The 12960-nt window shown below is 38.4% G+C and overlaps 1 non-coding gene across 1 annotated transcript; it reads left to right on the top strand.

The window, feature by feature from the left end:
* The first annotated feature begins 11574 nt into the window (after positions 1 to 11574).
* Positions 11575 to 11681, top strand: LOC131645324 (small nucleolar RNA R71). Its single transcript, XR_009296953.1, has one exon. It is a non-coding gene; the product is annotated as a small nucleolar RNA R71 (small nucleolar RNA).
* Positions 11682 to 12960: the final 1279 nt, after the last annotated feature.

Below are 12960 nucleotides of genomic sequence, written 5' to 3'. Positions count from 1 at the left end.
AGGATCTAAGTATTTCTGAAGAACCATCTGTCAGAAGATCATCCAGACTCATCTCTGGTCATTCAGAAGATGTCATTCTTGGAAAGAAGGATGATCCAATCAGAACAAGAGCATTCCTTAGAAACAATGCAGACTGTCAATTAGGTCTTGTATCTTTGATCGAGCCAACTTCTGTTGATCATGCTCTAGAAGATCCAGACTGGATAATTGCTATGCAAGAAGAACTAAATCAGTTTACAAGGAATGATGTTTGGGATCTTGTTCCTAGACCAGATGGATTCAATATAATCGGTACAAAATGGGTCTTCAGAAACAAGCTCAGTGAGAAAGGCGAAGTGGTAAGGAACAAAGCCAGACTGGTGGCTCAGGGTTATAGTCAGCAAGAAGGGATTGACTACACAGAAACCTTTGCACCAGTGGCCAGGTTAGAATCTATTCGTCTATTAATTTCTTTTGCCACTCAACATAACATCACTCTCTATCAGATGGATGTTAAGAGTGCCTTCTTAAATGGTTATATAGATGAAGAAGTTTATGTCCATCAACCTCCTGGTTTTGAAGACTCTATGTCTCCTAATCATGTTTTTAAACTTAAGAAATCATTGTATGGATTGAAACAGGCTCCCAGAGCTTGGTATGAACGCTTAAGTTCTTTCCTTCTAGATAATGGTTTCACTAGAGGAAAAGTGGACACTACTCTCTTTTGTAAAACCTTTGAAAAGGATATTTTAATTTGTCAAATATATGTAGATGATATTATTTTTGGAACATCTAATGCTACACTTGGAAAGGAGTTTGCTAAGTCTATGCAGGCTGAGTTTGAAATGAGCATGATGGGAGAACTCAAGTATTTCCTTGGAATACAAATAAATCAAACATCAGAAGGAACGTATGTTCACCAAACCAAGTATGTGAAGGAACTTCTGAAGAAGTTTAATCTTCTAGACTGCAAAGAAGCCAAAACTCCTATGCATCCAACATGCATCCTAGGTAAGGATGAGGTAAGTAAGAAGGTAGATCAGAAGTTATACAGAGGTATGATTGGATCTCTTCTATATCTGACTGCTTCTAGACCTGACATTCTGTTCAGTGTTTGTTTGTGTGCTAGATTCCAATCAGATCCTAGAGAATCTCATTTAACTGCTGTTAAGAGGATTCTAAGGTATCTAAAAGGTACTACTAATGTTGGTTTAGTTTACAGAAAATCTAAAGAATACAACTTAGTAGGATTCTGCGATGCTGACTATGCTGGAGACAGAATTGAAAGAAAAAGTACTTCAGGAAGTTGCCAATTTCTTGGAAGTCATTTGATCTCCTGGTACAGCAAGAAGCAGGCAACTATTGCTCTATCAACAACAGAAGCAGAATATGTCGCTGCTGCTGGTTGTAGCACACAGATGCTCTGGATGAAGAGTCAGTTAGAAGATTATCAGATATTTGAGAGTAACATTCCTATATTCTGTGATAATACTTCTGCTATATGTTTATCTAAGAATCCTATTCTTCATTCAAAAGCTAAACATATTGAGATAAAACATCATTTCATAAGGGACTATGTTCAGAAGGGTGTTATTTCTTTAAACTTTGTTGATACAGACCATCAATGGGCTGATATCTTTACAAAACCCCTGGCTGAAGATAGGTTTAAGTTCATCCTGAAGAACATCAGTATGGATTTATGCCCAGAATGAGAAGATGAGAAGTTCTCATGTATGAGTATCTTCTGAAATAAATGTGGAACATTTTTTTTTAATCAGAAGTTCTGATTGAATTCTTTTAGAAATTATGATTCGGTTATTACTAACGTTTCATTGTCTAAGTTGATTCAGAACCTCTTTTAAAGCAAAACAGCTGTTACGTTTTATCTCGGGATGGTAAACCTGTCGTTACTATTCATAGATAAGCGCGCGTGCAGTTGAAGGGACGCCGACCATAGGTAACTGTGCCAGTCACTTCATTTGTCTTTATTATCTCTCCTCACGTCACGTAACATTAAATGCTAGTCATCATTCGTTTCACTTTATTTTCTTTTAAATACTCTTCAAAATGGTTTTTGGTTTCCTATCTCTTTGTTTTTCATCTTAAAATTTTTCTCTCTCTCTCTCTCTCTCTCTCGTTTTTCATTTCTTCTCTCAAAACCTAGCGTTCATCCTAAGCCTGTTGAAGCTCCATGACTCAAAGGCGACAGATCTCTGTGCATCTCGGGATGGCTCTTCTAATACCTCTCAAGTCAGATTCTTCTTTGATGTTGTTATCAACTTTCACCCAAAGACAGAAGACTTTCTTGAGTTATGGGAGGAGGTTAAGAAGGATATTCTTAACTTCTATGTTAAGGGAAAGCCCCGTTTGCAACATTAGCTCTCTGTCTGTGAACTGTCCCTCACTTCCTCCTTGGTTCTGGGATCTCTCCTACAGTGGAGGTTTCAGTCTGGAAGACAAGAAGTCCTCCGGGATTCTTGATGGGTTGACACAGAGCGTGTCTAGCTAGGGTTCTTTTTTTAATTTTTGTAGTGATTTCCTTTTTGGAAATCCTTTTTTTGTATTTGCTAGGAATGTTTTTCTGCTTGTTAAACATAGGAACCTTTTGTAATATCTTTTGATCATCAATGAAAAAGTTTCTTTGTGTTTTACATTCCAGTAAATGTTTTCTTTTGTCGTTTTATACATCTGAATCTTTTTACATATTCTTTTTGATGTTATGACAAAAAGGGGGAGAAAGATAAATGATAAATGATTTGATTAAATCTATCAGTTGCTGGGTAAAGGCTCCCACACATTCACTAACAAGAACTGCAAGTTCTATATGGTTTAAGTGTTTTGCAGGTACAGAGAAGTGAAGTGAATCTTCAAAGCAAACACTAGAAGCAAAACCATGGAAACTGAAGCAAGCTAAGTGCTGTCAAGCTTCAGAGATCAGAAGCAAGAAAGAAAAATGAATCAGAAGCACTGATAATAGAATTTGAATATCATTGTCTATCCTGTTATGACAAAATTCTATTTGCCCTGATACATATAATGTTATGGCTCTGATACATTATTTGCTCTGATACATGTTTTTAGCCTAAATGCTCTGATACATTTGGCTCTGATACATATCATGTATTTGAATATACATTTTATGTTCTAACTCGTTCATGCTGACTTTTGTCGTTTAGTTTTTTGTTCTGTAACATTTCAGGATGTAGAGATGCTCAGATGATGCTCTGGTACATTCAACAATGTTCTGATACAAATCTAGCATGAAGTGATGTTGGTAGACATTCAAAGTTCTGAAGCTATCCGAGGGAAGCAGAAATCAGAAGATGTGAATGTTCTAGAAGATCCAGGAAATTCAAGTTCTGAAGCTGTCCTAAATGGAAGCAGAAATCAGAAGCTGTGAATGTTCTGAAGATCAAAGAAACTCAAGTTCTGAAGCTGTCCTGAATGGAAGCAGAAGTCAGAAGCTGTGAGTGTTCTAAGGATCTAAAGAAATTCAAAGTTCTGAAGCTGTCCAATGGAAGCAGAAGTCAGAAGCTATGAATTCTCTGAAGGCAGAAGCTTATATGATCGTCTCTACCGAAATAATCAGGGAAGTCTTTTATCAAAGTTCTTCGAGTATTTATTTCAGGGGGAGATTATTTATCTCAGGGGGAGATTGTTAATCTCAGGGGGAGACATATTCATATGCTTATGCTATAGCTGTGTAATTTGTCTTTTGCCGTCTACTCTTTCTGATCGCAAATTCATATCATTTATATATGTTTTTGTCATCATCAAAAAGGGGGAGATTGTTAGAACAAGATTTGTTCTTATCAATTATCTTAGTTTTGATGATAACAATAATATGAATTTTGCTTAAGATAATATGGTACTCTAATCCAATGCAATTTCCCTTTCAGGAAATATATAAAGAGTACGCATAATTCAGCGCTCAGAAGATGTGTCTCAAATGGTTCAGCATGCAACATCAGAACATGGTCTGGCAAGACATCAGAAGATGGTCGAAGCAGAATCAGAACATGGGTCTATGGAAGCATCAGAAGAACATGAGATCAGAAGCACTGAAGATCAGAAGATGGTATCACGCTCAGAAGCACTTCAAGGTCAGAAGATCAGAAGATGCTGTGCACCAAGCTGTTTGACTCTGATGATATTCAAACGTCGTATTCACAAACATCATATCAGAAGGAAGTACACGTGGCAGACTACGCTGACTGACAAAAGGAACGTTAAAGCTACTAAAGGCTACGTCAGTAGACACAGTGTGAACAAGGCTCGAGGTAGTTGACAAAAGCGTATAACATTAAATGCAAAGCTGTACGGAACACGCAAAGCATTAAATGCATTCAACGGTCATCTTCTCAACGCCTATAAATATGAAGTTCTGATGAGAAGCAAGGTTAACGATCCTGAACAAAGACAATTCAAATTAACTTGCTGAAACGCTGTTCAAATCAAAAGCTCAGAATCTTCATCTTCATCAAAGCTCACTACATTGCTGTTGTAATATCTTAGTGAGATTAAGCTTAAACTGTAAGAGAAATATCACAGTTGTGATTATCGCTTTTAAGAAGCATTTGTAAACTCTTGAATAGATTACATTAAGTTGTAAGGAACTAGAGTGATCAGTTGATCAGTATACTCTAGGAAGTCTTGGCAGTTGGCTGAGCAGGAAGTCTTGGCAGTTGGCTGAGCAGGAAGTCTTGGCAGTTGGCTGAGCAGAAAAGTCTTAGGAGTGAACTAAGCCTAGAGTGATCGTGTTGATCAGTAGACTCTAGAAAAAGTCTTAGGAGTGAACTAAGCAGTTGTTCCCGGAGTGATCAGGTTGTGATCAGAAGACTCCGGAAGACTTAGTTGCGGCTAAGTGGAAAACCATTGTAATCCGTGCGATTAGTGGATTAAATCCTCAGTTGAGGTAAATCATCTCTGCGGGGGTGGACTGGAGTAGCTTCGTTAACAGCGAACCAGGATAAAAATAATTGTGCATTTTATTTTTATCGCTCAAGTTTTAAAGTCACACTTATTCAATCCCCCCCTTTCTAAGTGTTTTTCTATCCTTCATAACGGTGTCGATGAAATCGAAGAAGTGCATTTGTAGAGTGTGTATCTCGTTGCGCATATGCTGAACTTCATGTTGCAGTGCATTGATGGCTTGGCCATGTGTGATCGGATGATAAGCATACTCGATCCTCGGAGGAGCATTTCTCGGGGCCACTGATTCAGCGGATGCAGCAAGATGTTGTTGTTCAGGCTCGACATCAGTCATATCTTCAGATTGATCTTCTTGTGAACCAGTAGGAGTCTAAGGCTCATACTCAGGAACTGGTTCGTCTTCAGGCATAGGCTCATATTCAGGCACAGGATCATCCTCGGGCATATGTTCATATTCAGGTACGGGATCGCCTTCGGGAGGATTCATGTCATAGTATCCGGGAGGAGTGTCAGGTTCAGATTCCGATACGTGCATGTCATCATTAAAATGTTCATAGGCTTGTGTAGTTTCAAGAGATGACTCTCTATAAGGAATCTGACCAAAGAAAAGCCAATTAGCAGGGTTGTGCACACTAGTCCTCGGATTCGGTAAGGTGAACTGATCCAGCACTTGGTTATCAATAAGTAGGTCAAACTGATCAGGACCAAGGTTGCCAATGATACCTCGATTAAAGCAAAACTGAATGTCCATGGAGTTATAGGTACCAAAAGGTGTCAATCTAAGCAGTGGTACTCTCAGACCAATAGCATTTGCAATCATAGTGACGAATCCGCCGATCAGAATAGGTGAAACTTCATCTTGCATGATGCGTTCGAAGTTTGCTAGCATAAATGTAATAGCATTGACCTGAAAATTCTGAGAGGTGCAGAACATGATGAACAGCTCTTCTCTAGAAACTTCAGTGACATTCTCAAGTTTACCGAAAATGTAGTGAGCGATAATCTTATGCAGGTATCTGAAGGCAGGATTATGAATGTTCTCGGATTGAGACTCATGCTCTTCAGGATTATCCTTTCCAGTAATCTTACCCCAGAAATTTTCCAACTCCCAGTAAGGAAGAAGTTCCTCTTGAACTATGGTGTATGCATCTGCTCCATTAGGGATTTCTAACATAGCAGCAAAATCACGGACACAAAACTGATATTTCAATCCAAAGAGTCGAAAAAGAATAATTCCTCTCCTCACTCCTTGTCCACGGTTAGGCAGATAAGTCAATGAGCTCAAGAACTCCAGAGTGAGCTTTCGGAAGGTACAGAACTTGCGGAACAGGTGAGAACCTGTCCAACCGATTTGGTTCAGCAAGTACATGACACTTTCGTCGATTCCTAACTTCTCCATAGTCGGGGGATGAGGATAGCGAGTCAAACCCATTTACCTCTGAGCTAGCTTAGCATATCTCCCTTCTTGTCCTCTTCCTCGGAACACAACTTCCATATTGTCGACTTCTTGCATCTTGATAAGTTAGTACTAAATAAGCCTATAAGTCGAAAAGTATGAATTAGGCTAGTGTTGGTAAAAAAAAATTAAAAAGTAATAAAAATTAAAAGATGTAACAAATTATAATAATAATTATAATTATAAAAAGATGAGATTTTTATAACAGTGATTAAAATAATGATTATAATTATAATAATTATTATAAGTGGCAAAAAGCATAAAAACTTAAATAGAAAATTAAAATAAGAACAAGATAAAATAAAATAAAATATTTTAAATAAATAAATAGATAAAATAAAGATTAGGAAATTGAAATGAAAACATGGGTTGTCTCCCACTAAGCGCTTTGTTTTATGTCGTAAACTCGACGATTTAAATGAAAATCATTTTGTCGAATGAGCGGGCAGCTCGTCAAGTTTTAAAAGTTGAATATTTTCATCGTTCTCGAGATGATGGTAATTTTTAAGACGTTGCCCATTTACGACAAAAGGTTCGACCGATTTTCCTTTAATTTCAACCGCTCTGCTCGGAAATATGTTAGTAATTTCGAATGGACCAGACCATCTAGATAGTAGCTTTCCAGGAAATAATTTTAGTCTAGAATTAAATAACAAGACTTTACCGCCTATGCTAAAATTTTTCCTAGATATACGCTTGTCGTGCCATTTTTTCGTTCTTTCTTTATAGATTTTAGCGTTTTCATAAGCGTCTTGTCTAAGCTCGTCTAATTCGTTTATGTCTAGAATTCGTTTTTCACCAGCGGTAGTGTAATTTAAATTTAAATTCTTGATGGCCCAATAGGCTTTATGTTCCAATTCTACCGGGAGGTGACATGATTTTCCATAAACGAGTTTGAATGGGGTGGTTCCTATTGGAGTTTTGAAAGCTGTTCTATAAGCCCATAAAGCTTCATTTAACTTGGATGACCAATCCTTTCTAGATATAGCAACAGTCTTTTCCCATATTTGCTTTATTTCTCGGTTAGAGACTTCCACTTGTCCGCTTGTTTGTGGATGATATGGTGTAGCTATTCGATGATTCACTCCATAATTTCGAAGGAGTTTTTCAAGGATTCTTGAAATGAAATGAGATCCACCATCGCTAATTACCAGTCTTGGTACACCAAACCTAGGAAAGATAACATTTTTAAAAAGTTTGATCACTACTCGTGTGTCGTTTGTAGGAGAAGCAATAGCTTTTATCCATTTCGAAACGTAATCGACAGCTACGAGGATATATTTATTTCCGAATGATGATGGAAAGGGACCCATAAAGTCTATTCCCCAGACGTCAAATATTTCTACTTCTAGAATGCCTTTTGAGGCATTTCATCTCGTCTCGAGATCTTTCCAGTTCGTTGACATCTATCACAGTTTATAACAGCAAAGTGAATGTCTTTCCATAGGTTGGGCCAATAGAGTCCAGATTGGAGGATTTTAGCATAGGTTTTAGACGTGCTAGCATGTCCTCCATAAGGGGCTGAATGGCAATGCGTTATTATACTTCCTATTTCTTCCTCAGGTACACAACGTCTAAAGATTCCATTGGGGCCTCTCTTGAAAAGAAGGGGGTCGTCCCAATAGTATTGTTTGAGGTCATGGAAGAATTGCTTCTTCTGTTGGTAGCTTAGATCAGGGGGAAGTACACCAGCGGCTAAGTAATTTACGAAATCCGCATACCAGGGTGTAATGTTCATTGCCAAGGTGGTTGCGGCAGGTTCGTCAGGATTATTTCTTTCTAGTTGAGCTATAAGCTTATTATAAGGAAAATCATCGTTAATAGGTACGGTTTCAGGTTCTAGGTTTTCTAAGCCAGAAAGGTGGTCTGCTACTACATTTTCTGTTCCTTTTTTATCTCTTATTTCTAAATCAAATTCTTGCAATAGCAAGATCCATCTTAAGAGTCTCGCTTTAGCATCCTTCTTGGTTAATAGGTACCTAATAGCGGCGTGGTCGGTGTATATTATTATTTTGGCTCCTACTAGGTATGAGCAGAATTTATCCAAAGCAAAAACTACAACTAAAAGCTCTTTCTCAGTTGTAGCGTAATTAATTTGAGCTTCGTCCATAGTTTTACTTGCATAGTGGATAACGTGAAGTTTCTTATCTTTTCTTTGACCTAGGACAGCGCCTACAGCATAATCGCTTGCATCACACATTATTTCGAATGGTTCGGTCCAACCAGGAGGTTGCATGATGGGTGTGGAGATTAATGCTTCCTTATGGGGTTTGAAGGCTTCTAAACACTTGTCATCAAAGACGAAATCGGCGTCTTTCATTAGTAGTTCGGTCAATGGTTTAGTTATCTTTGAGAAGTCTTTAATGAAGCGTCGGTAAAATCCAGCGTGTCCTAAGAAACTTCGTATCTTTCTAACGGTTTTTGGAGGTTGAAGGTTTTCAATAACTTCTATTTTAGCTCTGTCTACTTCAATTCCTCTATTCGATACTATATGTCCTAGCACAATCCCTTCTTGTACCATAAAGTGACACTTTTCCCAATTTAGGACTAAATTAACTTTCACGCAACGTTCTAGAACTTTTTCTAAATTTGCAAAACATCCCTCGAAACTTTGTCCACATACGGAGAAGTCGTCCATGAAGACTTCCATAATATTATCTAGGAAGTCGGCAAATATTGCCATCATACATCTTTGGAATGTCGCAGGTGCGTTACATAATCCGAATGGCATTCGTCGGTAGGCAAAGGTTCCAAAAGGGCAGGTGAAAGATGTTTTCTCTTGGTCATCAGGATGGATTGGGATTTGGAAGAAACCAGAGTATCCATCTAAGTAGCAGAAGTGGGAATGTCTAGCTAAGCGTTCTAACATTTGATCTATGAATGGTAGGGGAAAATGGTCTTTACGAGTGGCTTTATTCAGTTTTATGTAATCTATGCACATTCGCCAACCAAATTCAATTCTTTTGGTTATAGTTTCTCCCTTCTCATTCTTTATCACCGTGACTCCTCCTTTTTTAGGCACTACATGAATAGGACAAACCCATTTACTATCGGATATAGGGTAAATTATCCCAGCTTCTAAGAGTTTTAAGACTTCCTTCCTAACTACCTCACTCATGATCGGGTTAAGTCTCCTCTGATGTTCTCTAGAGGTTTTCGAGTCTTCCTCGAGCATAATTCAATGCATACAGACAGAAGGGCTTATCCCTTTGAGATCAGATATCTTATAGCCTAAAGCTGTTGGATATTTCCTTAGGACTTCTAATAGTTTTTCGGTATCAATCAGTCCTAAGTCAGCATTGACTATTACAGGTCTTTCAAGTTCGGTATCTAAGAATTCATATCTTAGATTGTTAGGAAGTGTTTTGAGTTCGTCAGTCAGTTTACTAGGGGCAGGTGTGGGTTCAGGTGTTGGTGCTAAACATTCAATTAAACTTAGGTTTTGGTTTTCTTCTTGCGTGTCATCATCAGATGTTTCGGTTATTGGGATTTCAAGGATTTCAGGGTTTTCGAGTGGTACGATCTTTGTTTCTCTAACGCATTCATCAGTGATGTCCATGAAACAACATGTGTCATCAATTGCAGGTGCTTATAAGAAGTGAGATAGAATAAATTTAATCTTCTCTTCTCCAACTTCGAAGGTTAGTTTTCCTCGTTTAACGTCTATGATTGCACCAGCAGTTGCTAAGAATGGTCTTCCTAATATGATTGGGATGTTAGAATCTTCCTGGATATCCATGATGATGAAATCAGTCGGGATGTAGAATTGACCTACTCGCACAGGGATATTTTCCAACATTCCTACAGGGTATTTAACTGAACGGTCAGCCAGTTGAAGAGACATTCTCGTTGTTTTAAGCTCACCTAGTTTTAGTTTCTTAAAGGTTGAAAGAGGCATCAAACTAACACTAGATCCTAAATCGCATAGGGCTTTATCTATAACAGTCCCTCATATTACACAGGGTATGGAAAAACTACCAGGATCTTTTAGTTTGGGAGGCATGTTGTTTTGAATCATAGCGCTACATTCTGCGGTAAGCGTTACAGTTTTGTTATCCTCGAGTTTCTTTTTGTTCGATAGAATTTCTTTTAAGAATTTAGCATACGAAGGCATCTGAGTTATAGCTTCTGTGAACGGTATGGTTATGTTTAATTGTTTTAGAAGTTCTACAAACTTTTTAAATTGCACTTCGGTTTTAGATTTAGCTAATCTCTGAGGGTAAGGAATTGGTGGCTTATAAGGTGGTGGTGGAACGTAAGGTTTTTCTTTTTCAGGTTCCACTTCGGCATTGTTTTCATTTGTTCTAGCGGTTTGTTCATCAGTTGATGTCTTTTTGGTTTCCTTTGGCTCTTGTTGTGACATGGGTGCGTTTTGAGTTCTAGGATCAATAGGTCCTTCGTAGTTCGCATGTCCTTTAGGATTAGGTTATGGTTGAGCTGGAAACGTGCCAGCAGGGGCAGCAGTAGGTGCTTGTTGTTGAGCTACTTGTGAGATTTGTGTTTCTAGCATTTTGTTATGTGTAGCTAAAGCGTCTATTTTGTTTGATAATTGTTTTAGTTGCTCACTATTATGACTGTTTTGATTTAGGAAATCTTTGTTGGTTTGTTGTTGGGAAGCTATGAAGTTTTCCATCATGATTTCTAGAATTGACTTCCTAGGGGCGTTTGGAGCAGCTACAGGCGCTTATTGATACCCAGGTGGGACAGCAGGTGCTTGTCCAGGCGCGTTCAACGCATTGTTGTTCTTATACGAAAAGTTTGGATGGTTCTTCCATCCAGGATTGTACGTGTTAGAATAAGGGTTTCTCCGAGCGTAATTTACTTGATTAGATGGAATACCAGTCAGAAGTTGACATTCGGCAACGACATGTCTAGTTAATCCACAAATCTCGCAGTTAGGTGCTACAACAGCCGCGGTGGCTGAAGGAGTGATGGTTAAGTTCTCGATCTTTTGAGTTAAAGCGTCTACTTTAGCGTTAACGCGGTCTATACCACTTACTTCGTACATTCCTCCTTTGTTTTGGGTTTTCTCTAGAGCAGCTCGTTCTCCTCCCCATTGATAATGGTTTTGTGCCATGTTTTCTATGAGGTTGTATGCTTCATCATGGGGTTTGTCCATTAGAGATCCGCCAGCAGCGGCATCTATAGTCATTTTAGTGTTTTAAAGTAGACCACCATAGAAAGTATGGATGATCAGCCATGGTTCGAGTCCATGATGAGGGCATAGTCTAAGCATGTCCTTGTATCGTTCCCAAGCTTCAAAGAGTGATTCATTATCTTTTTGGGTAAATCTGTTGATTTGACCTCTTAGCATAGCACTTTTGCTAGGCAGAAAATATCTAGCTAAGAATACTCTCTTCAGTTCGTCCCATGTAGTTATGGAATTAGAAGGTAGGGACTGAAGCCACGCTCTAGCTCTATCTCTCAAGGAGAAGGGAAAAAGGCGTAATCGAATAGATTCGAAGCTAACGTTGTTAGCTTTGACAGTGCCGGCATATTGCACGAACACAGAAAAATGGAGATTAGGATCGTCTGCAGGGCTTCCAGAGAATTGGTTATGTTGGACAGCTTGTACCAATAAAGGTTTCAGTTCGAAATTGTTTGCCTCAATCGCAGGTGGTGCGATACTTGAGTGCAGTTCAGCTCGTGAAGGAGCGGCATAGTCTCTAAGAGGACGAGGGGCAGCCATCTCTAACTTCGGGGTAATTTGATTGATTTGATCAGTAAAGATCAATTCCTGAGAAATCGGAATTGGTGCTACTTCGGGAAGATTGCAAGCTCGACGTCTTACGTTAACAAAACGTTTGATCTCGTTAATTCGTTGTATTAAATCCCCTCCTTGTGAATGAGTACTTGGCATACAATCGTTCAAACAGAAAGGAAAGAATTTGCCCTAGTCTCTACGGTGTAACAATGAGTTACGATATTGACTTAAATAGTCCCCGGCAACGGCGCCAAAAACTTGATTGCGACTTTACGTGTCTATTAGTAAGGATAACTGCAAGTGCACAGTCGTGTCGTGTAGTTTTAAAAGATATCGAATCCACAGGGACTATAAATCGATCTACCGTTATCTAAGGTTACTATGTAACGCTAAGGCTAATGATATTTGGGTTGTTTCTAAAGAAATGATAATAAACTCTTAATTCTAAGAATATAATAATAAACGGATATCAGTATGTATTTCGTCTAACTTAGGTGATCCGAAGTTCCATTGGCTATAGTTCTTATTTAATTAAAAACCTTTACTAACTATGTCATTTAAAAGTCCTCCTCACAAACTCTCGCTCTATTGATTAAGACTACGTTCCTAACTCATAATGTACGCTCTCACCATCCCACTAGATTTAGAAACGCTTTTTGAAAACAACATATTTAATAAAATGCTCGCTTCATGAACATGTTACCTACGTAAATCTCCTAGTCTCAAACTCTCACTCTGTTGACTCGTATCATGCTAGTATTCCCTAACGTACACTCTCGCCATCCTGCGTCGGGTTTAAAAACACTTTTTGAAAATAAATAAATTCTAATTAGTTTTAATACGCTTTCGCCATCCTTAAAACTAATGTGCTATGTCTACTATCCAGTTA

This window comes from Vicia villosa, linkage group LG1 (genome assembly GCF_029867415.1).
Source record: "Vicia villosa cultivar HV-30 ecotype Madison, WI linkage group LG1, Vvil1.0, whole genome shotgun sequence".
Classification (NCBI taxonomy): Eukaryota; Viridiplantae; Streptophyta; class Magnoliopsida; order Fabales; family Fabaceae; genus Vicia; species Vicia villosa.
The sequence above is the reverse complement of the archived record's forward strand: the minus strand, read 5'-3'. Positions and strand labels throughout refer to the sequence as shown.